Source organism: Silurus meridionalis, chromosome 4, assembly GCF_014805685.1.
Source record: "Silurus meridionalis isolate SWU-2019-XX chromosome 4, ASM1480568v1, whole genome shotgun sequence".
In the NCBI taxonomy this organism is placed as follows: domain Eukaryota; kingdom Metazoa; phylum Chordata; class Actinopteri; order Siluriformes; family Siluridae; genus Silurus; species Silurus meridionalis.
The window spans coordinates 3864274-3883267 of NC_060887.1; the positions used below are offsets into that span (position 1 = coordinate 3864274).

Below are 18994 nucleotides of genomic sequence, written 5' to 3' on the forward strand. Positions count from 1 at the left end.
AAATCTCTGCTGTTAGTAGGTGCACTTATGCCTTTTGTTGTTAACAAACGTATGTACATTTTTATAGCATGACCATCAAACAAATCGCGGCAAAACCCTCCAAAAACACGTGCATGCACATTCTCATTTATTAACGCACATCGTGTACATAAAGAAATTTCAAGCACGTTAATATACTGCCGCCATTTTGATTTTTGTTTATCTCGATCATCGGTTACCTCGATGCTTTTTGGCGACCCCCTAGGACATCGACATAACCGGGTTCCACTGTATATATATATATATATATATATTTTAACTGGTTAATTTATGCATCCCGCAATGCATCACGGGAAGAAATACTTCATAAAAGTCTTCAAAAGTATAAAAAACTTTCCTATAAGAAAATGACAGTATAAATAATAGAAACATGTTGAATAGAAAATAGTTTGATGGAGAAACTCACAGATGAAACACGATGAATCTCTGGATTGCGCTTCACATCAGCGTTATTTAGCCACGCCCACATCGCCTGTGACGTAACAACCCTTTTCCTCGTTTTAAACCTATAGATGTTACAGGTGTATAATTTACCCTGTTACATTTACATGTCCTGTTTCAACTCATACAAAACTGTTGATTTGTCATGTTTATACTCATATCTGTGTTTAAAAATGTAGTTACCTGATCAAAATGGGTGCTTCTCTTAAATGCCTTGATAATAGAAGCTGATGTCACTTCCTGTCCTGATTCCTCCTCTTCTCTTTCTTTATTGTAATCTCATTGAAGTGGTGGGTTTCTCCTAAATTTATGAAAAGTTAATTTATTTCGATATAAATTTCTTATATATTATATAATTATTTTTTTCACCACGAGACAGAAATGTAAATCAGGGTAGTGTAGAAAAATATGACGTTGTGGCGCCCCCTAACGGTAGCAGCTGAAATAAGAAGACTTTTAAATGTATTTTTCTCACTCAAATCTTTGTGATGTTACTTTATCTATCTGTGTGATTATTCTACACTTTTTGGGTGTATATTTATGAATGTGAGAACACATGGTGATAAGTCTACCACACATTTATTTTTATAGAGAACAATAAGTGAAATATCACCACAGAGGCTGCTGATTTGTTCTGTGTTCATCAGAAAAACATTAAATACTTCCAGTGAACTGCAGTCTGCTGTCCGTGTACCGGTGGACAGCGAGAGGTCCAACCTGGAGGACAGAGTGATGGAGTTGGAGGAACGGCTCAGTGAGACACACAGAGAGTGTGTGATCAACACCAAGGTGAGAAACGTAATCCTGGTGTAAATGATTGTACAGCCGAATGAAGAGTCTCATTGTGGATGTGAACATTAATGACTGAATCCGTGATCCTCTTCCTCATAGCAGTGTTTTAGGAGTGTGAGCAGGAGTGAGAGACTCACAGTGTCCTGAAGTACCAGTACAATCATCTGAGGGAAACTGTAACCTACAGCAAGGAGTCACTACAGGTATCAAGTGTTTAAATGTGTGTGTAGACGTCAATTAAACCAACAAGCTTTTTCTTGTAAAACTTCCAGGTCTTCTGGATGAAGCTGAGAAGAAACACGAGCAGGTGCTGGAGTCCAGTGTTCAGCTACAGAAAGAGATCTACAAACTGGTATCAGACATGGACTTACTGTAGCCTCAGCTGAGCTGAAAGAGGAAGAGCTTCTTCAGACTAACAGGAAGTGCAGCAGGTTAATGGCAGTAAGTGGGAAACTCCTTGCATTAAGCAGTACATGATGAGTTCCTCCACATGCTGTATGAACTTGAAGAGAAGAAAAATTGTATTTCTAGTTGGAGATGCTGAGTTTCTTGTTGATTGAATGGATGTAAAGTTTAAAGCTCCTCTGTTCCATGGTTGTGTTTTAGGAGTGGGAACAGTACCAGGATGTTTACTGTACCATGAAGGTGAAGTACGACGGAATGAAAGAATCCGTGAAACATTTGTAGATTTTCATCACAGACTTGTACAGAGCATGTAGCGCCATCACTTGGCCTGAAAAGCAGCCTAGTGGTCACGTGGTCGGTTATGGCGCTCAATAAGTTCCTGATGTGGTTTCTGTTTGTATTTTTTTCCTCATTTCATTAATTTTTTCTTTGCATGTGAATGTGAATGAAAATAAATCTCTTGTTACTGTGTGATGTAATATTTTGCTGGAAATTGCAATAATAAAGTACTTAAAATGTATGCATTGTTTTCTTAATGTACTTATTTAACTTTAACACTTATTTTATCAAAAGTCTCTTTTCATTATATGGGACATGGTTTGTATTAATGTTATATGTTTACTTTATTCTACTTAATAATAATAATAATAATAATAATATTATTATTATTATTATTATTATTATTATTATTATTAGGTTCAGCAGGTTCACAGAATAATTTATGAGTCACTGTTCTATAAACAATAAAACATTTTATTTTTAATGACTGAAAATGCTACAAAATGTCACATGATGAAGTATAATAATGCAAACACACAAAAATACAAATACAATTTCCAAATGATGTAAATATTAGTAAGGGGATTTAACAATAAATATAAACATTTATGAATAAAAGTTCCAAAGTGGGTTTAAAAAAACAACCTAATAATAAACAACAATAGATACAAATATTAAATCCACAAATGTAGAATCATAACACAACTATATAATATTAGCAAACAATATTTATAAACTGTAACATTAACACGTCTCTGAATGACTCAAAACACCAGGAGAAATAATTAAAGGAGCAGAACTGGAAGAAACAGCAGGACTGGATGCAGATGAAGGACTGGATGAAGGAGATGGACTTTGACTACCAGGCTGTAAAGACACATATTGTATATTATAATTTAAGCATAATAATAATAATGCTGATGATGATAATGACACATGAAGTGCTTTTTAAATGACATGAATCTGCATTGGTACATTTACATTAGGTTTGGCTGCTGAATTGTTGCTGAAGGATCCAGCAAACTGTGACTTTGTAAAGTAAAAAAGCACATGTAAAATAATGAAAATCCAATAAAAGACAATATGACTATAAAATATAAAAATAATGAATAAGCAGTGATAATGTAAGTGCAGGCTGTATAATGGTGGGGGTGGAGGTAGGGGGCGCTACAGCAGTAGGAGTGGAGTAAAGCAGGTGGAACACTTACGACCTGGTAAAAGAACAATAAAGAGTGTGGAACACAGGTTTTATTTACCTTTTAGTCTTGGTATTTTTTACAGATCTAAATAAGAAGAAACATTGAAAATCTAACATTCAGACCTTTTACAATGATCTCAGTGGTTCCTCTATTTAATAACTGGATGAGACATGGAATAGATAAAGCAAACATTGTTATATATGATTAGGGGGACAGAGGACATTTAAAGCACATGAGTGTGGTCACAAATATAGTTGTGCAGGTCCACAGTGACGTGACATGAAAGAGATGATCACCTGAAAGTCTGAAATGAACACTTTAGGAGGGTGGAATCCACAAAGACGTTTCTGTGGTCCACCGGAAAGTTTTGACTGGTCGTGGACCTGCACTGGACATTTCTCCCTCTGTACAAATAAAGACCTTTAGGTTATGGTACCTGTGTTTAATCATTTTCATTTATACATTTTAACAGCACATACCTTATAAAACAGATCGAACCATTTCTTCTGATGGGGAACAGGTGTGTTTCCAGCTTCAGAGCCAAACCCCAGTGCTGCTAAACCGCCGCAGTCGAGACGTCCACTCATCATCCTCTACCGCCACAGACGAGACGTCCACTTATCGTCCTCTACCGCCACAGACGAGACGTCCACTTATTGTCCTCTACCGCCACAGACGAGACGCCCACTCATCATCCTCTACCGCCACAGACAGACGTCCACTTATTGTCCTCTACCGCCGCAGACGAGACGCCCACTCATCATCCTCTACCGCCGCAGACGAGACGTCCACTCATCATCCTCTACCGCCGCAGACGAGACGTCCACTCATCATCCTCTACCGCCGCAGACGAGACGTCCACTCATCGTCCTCTACCGCCGCAGACGAGACGTCCACTCATCGTCCACTACCGCCGCAGATGAGACGTCCACTCATCGTCCTCTACCGCCACAGATGAGACAGCATCATGATATAAGTGATTATTACATTAAACAAACACAGAAGCGTAATGCATGTACAAATATTTTCTTTAAAGATCTATGAATCCGCTGCTGTTGTTTGTAATATTGTACATCATAATAGACGACAGCATGAAAAGTGATGCAACATACTGCACTGATGAGCTCAGGAAAAAACACATTAATGTAAATGTAATGCACGTATGAGAAACATTTTTTATAGATACTTGAATCTGTTGTTGTTTGTCAGTAATTTAGTACATAATAAGAGACATTATGTTTTGACTGCGGCCCGTGTGCTGGTGCTTTCATGTAACAGGGTGGAGCAGGTAATCGCTGAGTCTTGGCCGTGTGCGTGTGTGGTCACGTGACAGCACATGTTAAAATCCTCTCGTTTGTCAAACAGGGCGGTGAGACCCTCAGTCTAAATATCATGAGATGTAAAACAGTTTTGCATCTTTTACACTGCGCTGAAACAAATAAACCCTTTGGATTTCACATCCAACACCTTAAACTCTCGGCCATTACATTAAATCTCATTAAAAAGTCATCATGTAAGAGTTCTTGCCTCAGCTGAATACCGCACTTCCTAAATATTCTGAGTTAATGCTCTGAATGTCCTGAATAATGTGTCTGATTTTAACCGAGTGACAAAAAAAGAAACAAATTCACTGCAATACGTCACGCAGAGCAACATGTTGTTCTACAGACACCGTATTGTTCCTGTTGTCGTAGTTCCTTGTGTATGATGTAAGACTTGGTGGCAGCAACGTCCAAGAAGTTTAAAAAGATCTTTCTGAACCTCTTCGTTTTTGTGGCTAACACTTCATCTTAGGGTATTTAATTCCTTCCCCACATTGGGCAAGAAAAGCTTTTGCACTGGCGCACTGAGATGACAAAAGTTTGTGTTTATCACGGTGACACCACTAAATCTGATCCACACAAAACGGGGTGGAAATGTGTAGGCCACGTTCCACACAAACGTTACAGACACGTTCCACACAAACATTACAGACACGTTCTACACAAACATACAGTGGGTACGGAAAGTATTCTGACCCCCTCAATTTTTTCACTCTGTTATATTGCAGCCATTTGCTAAAATCATTTCAGTTCATTTCTTCAAAATCTGTGTTTTTCTGTAAATATGGGGTGCTGTGTGTACATTATTGAGGAAAAGAAATGAACTTAAATGATTTTAGCAAATGGCTGCAATATAACAGAGTGAAAAAATTGAGGGGGTCAGAATACTTTCCGTACCCACTGTATACAATCACATACATAGATAGATACATACAATCAATAGAACCACATGGTATTAAACTGAGCGTTTGTGTGTGTGTGTGTGTGTGTGTGTGTGTGTGTGTGTGTGTGTGTGTTGTTGTTAATGTTGTGTGCTTGTAGATCTGGTCTTTACTCACAGATGCTGAAGGAGCTTAAACTGAATTGTAAACTCGTGCTGGTTTCTCCTCCACAGCTGGATCTTGAGCTGCAGCTGGTTTCTCCTCCACAGCTGGAACTTGAGCTGCAGCTGGTTTCTCCTCCACAGCTGGAACTTGAGCTGCAGCTGGTTTCTCCTCCACAGCTGGAACTTGAGCTGCAGCTGGTTTCTCCTCCACAGCTGGAACTTGAGCTGCAGCTGGTTTTTCCTCCACAGCTGGATCTTGAGCTGGGTGGTGGTGCATGGCCGTTCTTAGTTGGTGGAGCAATTTGCCTGGTTAATTCCGATAACGATCGAGACTCCGGCATGCTAAATAGTTAAGCGGCCCCTCGCGGTCGGCGTCCAACTTTTTAGAGGGACAAGTGTTTGGACTCTGGATGTGGTGGTTCCTCTCAGTCTCGCGCTCCTTACGAGACTTAAAGTGTTGATGGAGCTGTAACACAACAGAGACACTGCTCTCACACACTGCTGTTAGTCTTTATGCCGACACCAGCAAAATTACCCCCTGATGCTGACTGAAATCCCCTCATATGACCAAACCCACACTTTATAGTAATAGATTTCACTTTATAGCTGTTAAAAAGTTTGCCGTCAAGATTCTCTTTTGCCAAATTTGCCACGTCTTGAGATTTAAATTGGACACATTCATAACTTTTTGTCTCCATCTTGTAACGGACAACCTTCAGGAGAGACGTCGTGTCAACACACAATTCATATGTAACAGATCTGATACAGGACTTTAGTAAATAAAAACGTTTGGACCCCCCTGGTCTAAAGGGTCTACTATATTCTACTGCTACTTACACACTTAGCAGCTACCTGATGTTCAATAGTAGAAAAATGTTTAATAGAGCGACTGTACGACTGCTGGAACAGTGACTTTCCAAACTTTATGGGATTTTATTCTCTTTGAAACACTGAGTTTATTATTTATTATTAGAGCTGCAACAACTAATCTAATCAATAATGAAATTGGTTGTGAGTGAATGCTGTGATCCTCATCATGTGAAAATGGTGTAGTTTAATGAAGTGTTATTGTGTAAACTGTTTGTTTGTAACTTCGGGACTCACACTGGATCTGTTCTGTCGTGACTCGCGAGCATCAGGTTGCGCAATCGACTCGATCACATCATCATGATGATTTAATTAAAACGGTGCAAACAAACACTAAATCTAAAAGCAGTAAATAACAGCATTTGTACACTGATGCATATTTTTCCTTTTTTTTTTATACATTAAGTCTGTTAACTTGCTGCGTTTCTCCGTTTCATTCTCTTTTTATAGCATTTGTCTACAACAGTAACTTATCTGTTCTAAAAAGTGATTTACTGCGGCTTTACTACGTTCAAATGCTTGTTTTCAATTTTTATATATTTAATGTATGCATATCATTTCATTATTATGCAAAATTTTATTTATTATATATTCTAGATGATTACTGTAGTTTTTTAAACAAAAATTATTTAAAAAAGTTATATTTTATATAGATTTTTAAGTATGTTTGCCAACTTGCCATCTGTAAAATATAATACAAATGTTGATTTACACAAATTGCTTCATCTTTCATACTTAAATGATTTTGTATGATTAATGATATACAGTTATAATAAACAAAACATCTAATTATAAGTTTGTTTTTTATCCAATTGATCTAAAAAATCATTAGATTAATTGATTACCAAAATAGCTAGTTGCAATATTTATAATTATTGTAATTACAATTATTATTGATAAACAAATCCCCCATAAAAGCCTCAAACAGGTGGAAAGGTGATCAGGAGCATCAGTACCGAGTGAAGAGAAGAAAAGTGATCTGTTCCTCATTTATTGTCTAATCCTGATCATTAACATCAAATTCATGGACTTGCAGGAAAAAATGAAAAAAAGAAATGTTGCAGTGAGCAGAAATGGAGCTTTCGGCTAATAGTGTAGGAGAACATCATCATTAGCCTCATGCTAGCCGGGTTCGCTAGCGCTGTTTTTGTGTTAACTAGTTTCTTGGAATATTTGACACAAATTGACCAAAAGACAAATACATTTAATTATTCTTTATAACGATATTTATAATTTATTTATAGCTCACTAAATGTAGAATATTTAACCTGCGGATGAAACCTATTGAAGCTAAGATTAGTTAGCCGGCTAGTTAGCCTAGCTCAGTGGTTCCTAAAGTGTGAGTCTCGGTGTTGAAAAGAGAATTAAACCCATAAAGACTAGAAAGTCACCGTTACAGGGGTCTTACAGTCGCTCCATCCCGGCAGAGGGTCTTCATCCTCCACCTGGAACACGGAGTTTCTCCCGGAGCTCATTACTGATGATGCAGAGTAGTGATGAGTCGGTTATGAACGATTCCTTGATTCTGAACGAGTCTTTAATGTGACTCAGAAGAACGATTCGTCTCTAAGAGTGATATTTTCTACTGGACGCGCGTTCGTTCATTTTCATAAATGAGATTCAAAGAACCGAGTCACTAAAATGATCCGATCTTCCCATCACTTTTACAGCAAAGGCGTGTTGATACTAGAAGCTCCGCCTCTCTGGTTGCGTCCGCATCCGTGATTGGTGCAGCAATTTTCCATTACACACTAATCAATAGAAACCAAAACAGAACAACAGTGGTACTTTGACCTACGAGTGCATTATTGCACGAGTTTTCCGAGGTACGAGCGGTCACTCGGTCGATTTCTTGCTTTGTTACGCGAGCAAAAAATTGAGGTACGAGCTCGAAACGCCGCTGCTAGATGGCGAAACAAAGTGAGAAAGCGAAGATTGTGACTAAAATTAAGATAAGCAAAGAAGAAAAAGTAAAAAATTAAAAGTTTAGGGATACGTAGTGTACAAGAGTGATAGAGAGAGTAGCAAAAAATTGAGTTTTCCATCCTCCGCCGCTTATCACCCCCCGCACCACTCCACGGGCATTTTCTTTAGCTAAGGTCGTCTCATCTCCAAGGAAAATACACTGAATAAAACCTTATTATATCTTTACATACTCTTTCTATTATGTTTTTATACAAGATTTGTTATTTAGAAATGTATTTTCCTAATTTAATAAAATGAAACATAAAAACGGGGGGTCATTTTGAGGGTTGGAAAAGGTTTAATGCCATTTTAAGTGTTTTCAATGGGAAAAATTGATTTGATGTGCGAGCAATTTGAGATAGGAGCTCATCCACGGAACGATAAAACTCTTAGGTCAAGGTACCACTGTACACGCCACAAAGCCATGCCCGTTTCCATGAAAACCAGTACACAAACAACCTCTTTTCTGGCGACCGGACAATCAAGACTGCTTGTGGATAATTTTTGAAATATTTAATAAAACACACTTTATATAAAAAAAGACAAGTAAGTTTCTATTACTGATTTTACTTTATTTATGCTGATTATTTTCCTGTAATATCACATTCCCAATGTATTATCTATACTGTAGAATTGTCTGTCATGTAATTTGATCACATTTGATCCATGTAAATCTCTGTAAACAAAATCAACAAGTGATAAACTGCACAGGAAAATCTAGTGTTCTATCTAAATCTTTTCTTTTCCACAAAAATGCTTTAAATGCTTTATGTATTAAAAACCAGCTTCTGCCTTCAGTGTGTAAGAGAGTAAAAGCACATTATTACTGCATGATACAATTCTGTCAAATCAATTTGATCTCAGCATAAATCACCAATGTAAACATTCTAATGAACCTACATGTGTCAGGTAGGTACATGTGTGATAACAGTCAGGAGTTTGAGTCTGGAAAAACTGTGTGCTTGTGTGTCAGTTGTCAAATCTCCTCTCCCAGGAAATCAAACCCAGACCATCCTGAGAGCAAAGAGATCTGCATCAGACATGCCCCCACCCAGTGCTGCTAAAAAGCCTGCTCGATGCTGCAGCTCACAAACACACAAAACAATCCTCATCACTAGTGCATTAAAAACACTGCAGGATTCCTGTGATGAGGTTTTATCTCCAAACTGGATTGATGCACTACTTGAGAAGATCAAGGCGGAGAAACAGTCTATGGGACATGAACTCCTGCAGTCTCTCTGTAGGGTTTATGTGGGATTGTGTCAACAGTGATGAGACTCTCATAAAGCACATGCCCTCGCCTACAGACTTCTTAAAGAAGGTGAGATTATATTGACATTTCATTATATATTTACTAAAAATGATCCGGACAGTGATATAAAGAAGCCAATTGTGTTCTGTTTTTGGTTTTGTGTTTCTTCCTATAAAGTGTATTTTAAATCTGTGGTATCGTTTTGTTTCCTTCACAGACTCTTCTGAAGCCCCAAAACTGATAATGGTCATGGTGACAGCATGGCCAAGTGTTTTCTCCTGTAACAGCCCTTTATGCAGAGCCGTTCACATCGTGTGCAGAATGAAGGCATACGGAAAGATTTATTATTTGCTCAGCAAATATCTGCACTGGGATACGGTAAGTAGCTGATTCTCATCACAACAGTCATCAGAACAGTCATTAAACATCGTTTTTCAACTGGAGTTTTCATGTGTTTTACTGCACACTTAATCTACTTTTAATGACCAATGTCCATGTGATCTATGGAGCACATTCATTATACATTCATGTTGAATTTAATTAATAATATTTTATTTTTTTCTTAAAAAATTCAAGCTGAAAGTGTTACAGGACATCGCTATTGTAGTCTTTTTTTTATTAGTGTGAGTAAACGCTGATAACCAGCAGCAAAGAAACTGCACTTAACTCCAGTGTTAATGTCGCTGTTTATGACAAAATGATCAGATTAGTGCAATAAACATGCAAGCAAAAAAATCTGTGTTTTTAATAATATCATTAAAGGATCAAATAAACACGTCCTTTATCAATCTTTATCTTTATTTTCTGATTTTTAGTTCTCTATCAACAGGAAAGTGCTTCAGCAAGTCCTAATTTTATGATGGATTTTGTGTGCAGATTTGCCGTGGGAGCTGCAGCTCGCAGTGGTTTATGCCACTCATGATCTGGCACCCAGCAGCCCCAAAGTCGCTCTGAACGCTTTGGAATCGTGGAAGAAAGACCTCACAAAGCCCGTTCCTCCAGCCGTCACCAAGTGCCTGAAGCAGATCAGCTTTCTCTGTTCTCACATAAATACAAAAAATATTATTACATTAAATAATGTTTAATAGATTTTATAATTTTTTTTATATATTTTTGTACATAAATAAAATACATAATAGATCTGCACAGTGTTATTGATCGTCTCTTTACAGTGGTGGGTCGTGCTTTTCACACCCAATCATCTGCCTTCAGTCCCAATCATCCTCTTAAGAACATCAATATGATGCCACAGCTGTAGAAACCATCATTATTATACAGCATATAATACATGCAGTATAACAGAGCGCATACAGATTCTTGTGATTTTCCCTGCATTACAGTTTTCCTGGTGTTTTGAAATTAAGTCAAATTGTGTGTTTTTGTACAGATTCTACAAAGAAAATGCAAAAGTATAAATGGTTTAAGAAAAAACTTGGGTTGACCTTTATATAATGTCCTTTATACTGAAAAAACCTTCAAAATGAGCGTTAACCCAAATTCATTTTAACAGCACTAATAGTATTAATGCACAATTAATGCAGCACGCATTTCTTCATTTTTATTAAAAATTAAAACCTTTAACGCAACACATTTATTCACAACGTTCTTTCCTTTACTCAGATAGTTATATTTTTATCATGCCGAACAAAATCTTAAATCTTGGAGAGGATTTCCATACGAACTACGATGCCCATGGGGTCTTTTTCTGATCAGGGAAGAATCACAGCACGTGTTCTTATTCAGTTTAATGCAGATAACAGACACGTATATATACACACACTGGAAAAAACCTGACCTAAAACTGTTTCTGATTGGGTGAGAAGACGTAGTAACCAGAGATATGTGAGCCCAGACAAGGGCATTCCATGTACCTTACATACTCACATCATAAAGATCCTATAGACACTGAACAGACAACATAAGAATGTGTTTAGAGAACCAGTGTGAGGCTCATCTTAATACTAACAGATATGAAAAAATGGAAAAAAAAATCCATCACTAAACATTTGTTTTATTGATGCGTTAAGTCTCAAATCAAGGACCAGAATCCGCCAATTAAAAGCATCCGTGAGAAAACAGCAAAAGTTCCGATTGGTGTCATGATAATTTACGTACAGGAAAAGCTTGTATTGTGAGTAACATGATTTATAAATACTTTACAGGAGGAGCAAAACCTTTTTTTTATTTAATGCATTACGAGCAATAACTTGCATTGTGAACATCGAGCATCACACTAACAACATGCAAACGGCTCACGCTCAACTACTCAGCTTTCCTTTTCCCAAAAGTCTTGGGGATCATCAAGATGTTTTCTGGCAAAAAGTAAGACGAGCCTTTACGGTCATTTTGCTTAGCAGTTTTCATCTTTAAAAAACATTTTTGCCAGGTCTCTTCTCATGGTGGAGTCATGAACACTGACCTTAACTGAGGCAAGTGAGGCTGCAGTTCTTTGGATGTTGTTGTGGGGTCTTTTGTGATCTCTTGGATGAGTGGTCTCTGTGCTCTTGGGGTAATTTTGTTCGGCCAGCCACTCCTGGGAAGGATCTCCACTGTTCCATGTTTTTGTCATGTGTGAATAATTTCTCTCACTGTGGTTCACTGGAGTCCCAAAGCTTTAGAAATGGCTTTATAACCTTTTCCAGACTGATAGATCTCCATTACTTTCTCATTTGTTTCTGAATTTCTTTGGATCTCAGCATGATGTCTAGCTTTTGAGGATCTTTTGGTCGACTTCACTTTGTCAGGCAGGTCCTATTTAAGAGATTTTTTGATTGCTAACAGGTGTGGCAGTAATCAGGCCTGTGTGTGGTGAGAGAAAAACTATTTCACACAGGGCCATGTTGTTTTGGGTTTTGTTTTCCCTCAATAATAAAAAAATATACAAAAAAAATATTTAAAATCTGCATGTTGTGGTCATTTGTGTATCGTTTACTAATATTTAAATTAGTTTGATGATCTGAAACATTAAAGTGTGACTATCATGCAAAAAAATAAGAAATCATGAAGGGGCAAACACTTTTTCACACCACTATATATATATATATATATATATATATATATATATATATATATATATATATATATATAATATGATAAGAGGATGGAGAGAAACTAATTATGGAGCTACCAACAGGCCAACAGCAACACTGCAGGAACTACAGGAATTTGTGGCAAATGCTGCTAACACCTTACATGTGACTACCGTATACTGTATTCTGTACAAGTCTGGGATGTGGGGTAGGGGGCAAAAAGGAAGCTTTTTTTTTTACAAAGAACAATATGCAAGCCTGTCTGTCTTCTTCTTCCTCTTCTTTTCTTTCAGCTGCTCCTATTAGTGGTCACCACTTTCAAACCAACCACCTGCATGTCTTCTCTCACCACATCCATAAACCTTCTCCTTAGCCTTTCTTTTTCTCCTTAGCCTTTCTTTTTCTCCTTAGCCTTCTCCAATAAACCCCATGTTCTACCGACACACACACACACACACACACACACACACACACACACACACACACACACACACACACACCAATATCTCAAAAACCCAAAGGTGAATAAGAGAAATCTCAAAGTGACCTACCTAGTAGCTCAACTCATAGTCTAATCAAAAAAAGCCCCACACTATGGTAGAGACATTAATGCCCCCCGCCTGCAAAGCCACTGTCAACAAGAAGCTCTAACCATTATTTACTCATGTATGAATCCTAATTACACCAACAATCAGGGACTTCAAAAGCCGAAAATGTCAGAGCCTGCAACGTGACCATCAGACTCAATTTGTCATTACAACCGTAATGAGAAAAATGCAAAGCCAACTCTGTGCCATGAGGTGGGTTCACATAGCAACTCGGACCTCGTGGTGTAACGGTAGCACGTCTGACTCCTAATCAGAAGATTGCGTGTTCAAATCACGTCATGGTTTAGGGCGCTTGCTTTTTGGCCTCTTTTAGCAGCTGTCCGATCTGTGATTGTCCAATGTGGAGACTGAATTTGTCCAAAGTGGAGTCTGTCTCATCAAATTAACGTTAGTACATTATGATGATGATTATGATCAGATGTTTTATGACGTACACATTTTTTTCTAAGGAACTTCAGCATCTTTGGATGATGTAAAGCCCAAAGTGTGTTCTTTTAAAAGAGATGTAAATTGTGTATGTAGCACACTGTTGTCAGGAACTTTTACCATTGAAAGTCAGGAAGGTCATTTTCAGCTGTGAGGCCCAAAAGTGGGGCTGAAACCAAACAGGGTTCAAGAAACCGGGTTTATTTTCATATAAGTAACAGTATTTAGTTCAGTAAACTTAAGTTCATTTAAAGGAGAATTCAGTGCTGTTTAGTTCAGTAAAGTCTTCATTTAATCCAAAACTATTCCATTCATTAAGTTCAATTATCCTCAAATTAATATTTTTACATTCAATAAAAACAAATCATCCAGTTTTCATTGATGTTTATTTAGTGAATAATGCATTTAATAAACAATTGGTTTCACTCAGAATGACTTTTATTTTTAATAAGTAGTAAAATGTGTTTTTATAAAACTCATCTAAAGCATAAAGATAAAAATGCACCAGTTGGTTAAAAGAAAACATTTAAAAGTAAAACATTTATTCCAGCTCATAAATCCTATAAAACATGCAGCATTAAACATGAACTTCCAGCAGATGAACATCTCATAATACTGTCTGGAAGTGAGAAATGTACAGGTTGTTTTTACTCCATACACATGAACTTACTTTGATCAGAAACACAATCATACTCCAAATCAATTAATCAATAAAGTCAATAAAAGAATCTCAAACTGCTGTGTGTCTTGTCCTCGCTATTAATGACGTCATTAGAGCTCCACTACTTAATTACCTGCTGTGACAGTGAGCTCTAATACACATCACACTGCCACCTACTGGTCATTTATGATTCTGCAACATTAATAGAGTCACTCCGGTCAGCTTCCGGTTCTCAACTCGGATTCACTCGCTTTATACACAGTTTACAGCCGTTTTTATCTTATTTATGACTGTAATATCGCTCTTCTCTCAGGAACAACAGAAAAGCTGTGAAGACATGATATTTTATCCGCTCTTTACCTCTGTAATGTGCGCATGCGCATAGTGTCAGGTTAAGAGAGACCGGGTTACGTCACAGACGGAGGGCGGGGCATCTCCCTGTGACGTCACAGTAAGGCAACGTCTATAATTGGGAACGAGTCTCTGTTTCTCTCATTTCCGAGGTTTTTGCTTGTGAGTAAAGAGGCATAAACATGGAGCTCTTCAGAAGGTTGAGAGAGTTTTTTCAAAACAGAAGAACAAAGAAAACTAAGCAGATTGCTGAAATGAAGGAGAAGCTGGAACACATGGAGAAAGTAGAGAAAGACTTGGATGCATTTTCTTCTCTAATGATAGAGAAGATAACAGAAGAGAAAGAAAAGAAAGACATTCTGCTACAGACGGTGCAAAAGCTGGAGGCTACTTTGGCTTCTGAGCGAAAGCAGCAGGAAAAGTATATAACTGAGAGAAGCCAGAGCTGGGCGAGAGAACAAAAACAACTGGAGGAACGTGTTGCTCAGCTTGAGTTTATTTTGGATCAGACCACCATGGAGCTCCAGTCTTCCTTGAAAATCAATAAGGAACTGGAGAAAACTGTAGAATGTGAGAGAGAGAGCTGGACAAGAGAACAAACGAAAGTGGAGAAACATGTTGCTCAGCTTGAGGCCACTTTGGAACAGACCACCATGGAGCTCCAGTCTTCCCTGAAAATCCATGAGGAACTGGAGAAAACTGTAAAATGTGAGAGAGAGCTGGAAGAGAGAACAAAACGACTGGAGGAACATGTTGCTCAGCTTAAGCTCACTTTGGAACAGACCACCATGGAGCTCCAGGATACTCAGAATCACTGTGAGAAAGTAAAAAATAGTGCAGAGCAGGAGAGAGATCATTTGATCAGAGAGAAAGAGCGACTGGAGGAACGTGTTGCTCAGTTTGAGCCCACGTTGGATTTTAAAGAAAACAAGAGGACGAAAGAGAGAAAACTAAACTTGACATAGAGGAGAGGAACAACTTACAGCTTCAGACCAACAGGGGGCTCCAGGATACCCAGAATCTCTGTGAGGAAGAAAAGAAGACTTCAGAGAATAAAACAGATCATTATATGAGAGTCCGAGAGCGATGGGAGGAAATTGTTGCTCAGCTGAGACAAGAAAACATTCAAAAGAAAACGAGAAATAGAAAAAAAAGGAGACGACAAGAGAAACAGAGAGTCTGAACATGCCTTTTTCCTTTTTCTCTTTTGGCTATTTATGATAGTTTTACACTTATAGTCAATAGTATAAAGCTGAGTGTAAAGCTATTGTATCTTGTAGATCGTCTCCTCTTTTAATCATTTTTTATTTCTGTCTTTTCAAAAACTTTTTAAAATCTTTTTTTAAATCTTGATTTTAATCTTTTTCTACAAAGAGTGACAATAAACACTAATAACAACCATTATTTTTGTCTTCCTTACAAATGCCGTATGACCTCCTCATGGATTCTTTCACTTAGTTTATATCCCTCTTGTGGGGCAGGGGGCTGTGGCTCGGGGTCATAATGCTGAGGGGGAGGGAGGTCAGGAGGGAGAGGGGAAACTGGTCCTCAGTGCCACATTGTGCAAAACACCACACACCCTGTGGTGTTGTACACTTTTGTACCCTCTTGTACACTTTTAACGGGTGCTATAGAAGTCTTCCACCTGAGACATATAGAGCTCCACATCTGCATTTAAGAATGTGAGGAGCATCTGAGGGGTGAAGCCTCTGTCACCTGTCATATTATAGACTACATCAGGACAATGTTTACAATTTCTACATGTTGTTAAACTCAACAAGAAGCCAGTCTTCACGTCCTGCAGCTGCCTGTAGTCTGTTCCCTACACTGCTATGTGTCAGGATAAAGGAATCATGTGCTGAAGCAGGTCAGTGTGTCACAGTGAAGGGAAACCTGATGTATCGACTACCCACCTTAATAATAACATCCAAAATGACAGGCATTATTACACTCAGGGGCAGATACCAGACCTATAGCATGAGATTTAATAGAATTATATTATATTTAAAGAAGATCTTTGTGAAAAAGTTGATTATATATAATATTTATATAAAGTATTTCGCTGTCTGCCATTTCCCACTAGAAACAACCTGTTGTCATTAACGCCAGAGTGGTGAGGACCTGTATTTGGACGGGGACGGCATGGTTCTGGTGTGTTTCCCTCTGTAGTACTGGACCCAATTTAGCACATAGATCCAGGAGCACAGCTGTAGGAATCTAAATCAGCTTATTATCCAGTCATCATCATGGGCCCAGAAAATCTTCATGGTCTCTGGAGACTCGTTTTCTCCTTAATCTTTCATTGGCACCGCAGCATTAATGATTTATTCCAGCTCATTATGGAAAGATAAAATAAACTGATATTTGGTCCTGTGCCATGAACATAAAAGCAATAATAGCTACAGAAAAGCTCCTGCTTCCCTCTGTAGCGGGTATTTAAATCCCAATTAAAATGCTTTCAGTGATTCTACATTCTGTTTATATGAAGTGTTTCAACAGTTTGCATGTTAATTGGCTGTATGGTGCATTAAAGAGCATTTTAGGTGAATTTATGAACCACATCTGTCTGGAAAAGACACGTGTCCAAATACTTTTGACCACACAGTGTGTATCAGCTGAAAAGCAGCAGCTTCGGATCAGTCGCGTTTCCACTGGGATTCAACTCTGAAAGATTACTTTTGATTTTTATTATATGAAATATTTAATATTCTTCATTTGATATTATTTAAATTATTAATACAGTGGAACCCGGTTATGTTGATGTCCTAGGGGGTCGCCAAAAAGCATCGAGGTAACCGATGATTGAGATAAACGAAAATCAAAATGGCGGCAGTATATTAACGTGCTTGAAATTTCTTTATGTACATGATGTGTGTTAATAAATGAGAATGTGCATGCACGTGTTTTGAAGAGTTTTTACACAACAGCGTTGCGCGATTTGTTTGATGAAGGCATGCTATAAAAATACATACAGTACATGTTTATCTGTCAGGAATCCACCTGCCACGCCCCCTTCGGCCCCCTTCAGTGTGTCAGGTGTTTTCTCTGCCACTTTCTCTGAAGCTCCGCTTTAATCGCGCACATATGGTGCTCGTTTATCATCATCACCAGCTCCTATTTAAACTTCCACACTCTCACTGTCCGTTATTGTTGGTATATGTTGGTTCACGGCGGTCGTTGTTATCGCTCATGTGTATCCCGCACGTGCCTTCCCACCGGCACTCTCTCAACGGCTGCTCTTTTCTTCCCAAAGCTGCGCGCGCCCTACTAACACTACGAACACTAGCACTAACTAACAGCAGAGATTCACCAGTATACAATACAACACCTGGAGCAGCTGTAAGGCTTGATTTTTCCGCCACTTCATGAGTTCTTCTGCGGCTGCACCGAGATAACCGACATTAAATGGCAAATTTTTCCCCCCTTGTGCTCGAGATATTAGGGTTCGGCGACATAAAAAAAGTCGACATAACTGATAAAAAATGCTTAGAAAAAGCACTTATATATATATATATAAACAGCAGAAACAGAAAGCTGAACCTCTACAAACCCAAAGAGTCGCAGAAAATCTCTGAGGAAACAAAGATTCTTAGGTGAGGAAGAGAAATGAGGATGGAAACCCGAGAGTGACTGGAGGAAGCTGTACAGCTGTTCAGCAATATGACTTCAGCACTAGAGAAAGAAAACCAGAGAAAGAAAAAGAGGAGATCAAGCTGGACATGTCCTACATATAATAAAGTACAAAATATCAGTGATTATTGTAACTCAATATTTTTTATTACTTCAAAATAAATAAATATCTTAAATATAGTGTGTGTTTTGTTTCTATTATTAAATTATTATTGTACATCATTTAAATTTAACTCAGAATTAAAATCCACATGATAAAATTTTGGGAAAACGGGACAAAAGTAAATGATAATAAAATAAAGGTTTTGTTTAAACCCAATTTTACATGAACAGAAGTTAAAGTAATAAAATAAACAGTTATTGAACAGTATTCACAGCATCAGTTTAAATATTAAATCACAATAACACAGAGATTAAATCAGTTTACAATACATGAGTTCTTCATGGGTTCATCTGATCACACAATACTATAAAGTTTAGTTCCAATGCAGCCTCATAACATCATAGTTCAAGTATAACTTTTGACAACTGCAGTTAGTAGAAAACATCAGAAAGAACTATTTAATAGATTCATTTTAATAATTCAGTCCATTCAGTTTGGTCAATTCAGTTCAAAATGATTCGGTTTGGTGATTTTGACTCCTTAGATTTAGTTCAAGTGACTCGGTTCAAGAGAGTTCAGT

General features: G+C 37.8%; 2 protein-coding genes, 1 long non-coding RNA gene and 1 pseudogene across 4 annotated transcripts in view; 3 read left to right on the forward strand and 1 right to left on the reverse strand.

Moving 5' to 3' along the window:
- Window positions 1-18994, reverse strand: part of LOC124384578 (zinc finger protein 850-like) — a 1373244-nt gene that overhangs the window by 836480 nt on the left and 517770 nt on the right. The window lies entirely within an intron of this gene.
- LOC124384668 overlaps window positions 1-18994 on the forward strand; it is a 920651-nt pseudogene that overhangs the window by 826678 nt on the left and 74979 nt on the right.
- LOC124384657 (leucine-rich repeat flightless-interacting protein 1-like) overlaps window positions 1-18994 on the forward strand; it is a 794289-nt gene that overhangs the window by 148317 nt on the left and 626978 nt on the right. The window lies entirely within an intron of this gene.
- On the forward strand, window positions 1177-2082 carry LOC124384712. Of its 2 annotated transcripts, XR_006925514.1 has the most exons (4): window positions 1177-1269; window positions 1372-1475; window positions 1560-1713; window positions 1879-2082. It is a non-coding gene; the product is annotated as an uncharacterized LOC124384712 (long non-coding RNA). The 2 variants fall into 2 exon arrangements; XR_006925513.1 differs by having other exon boundaries at window positions 1372-1713.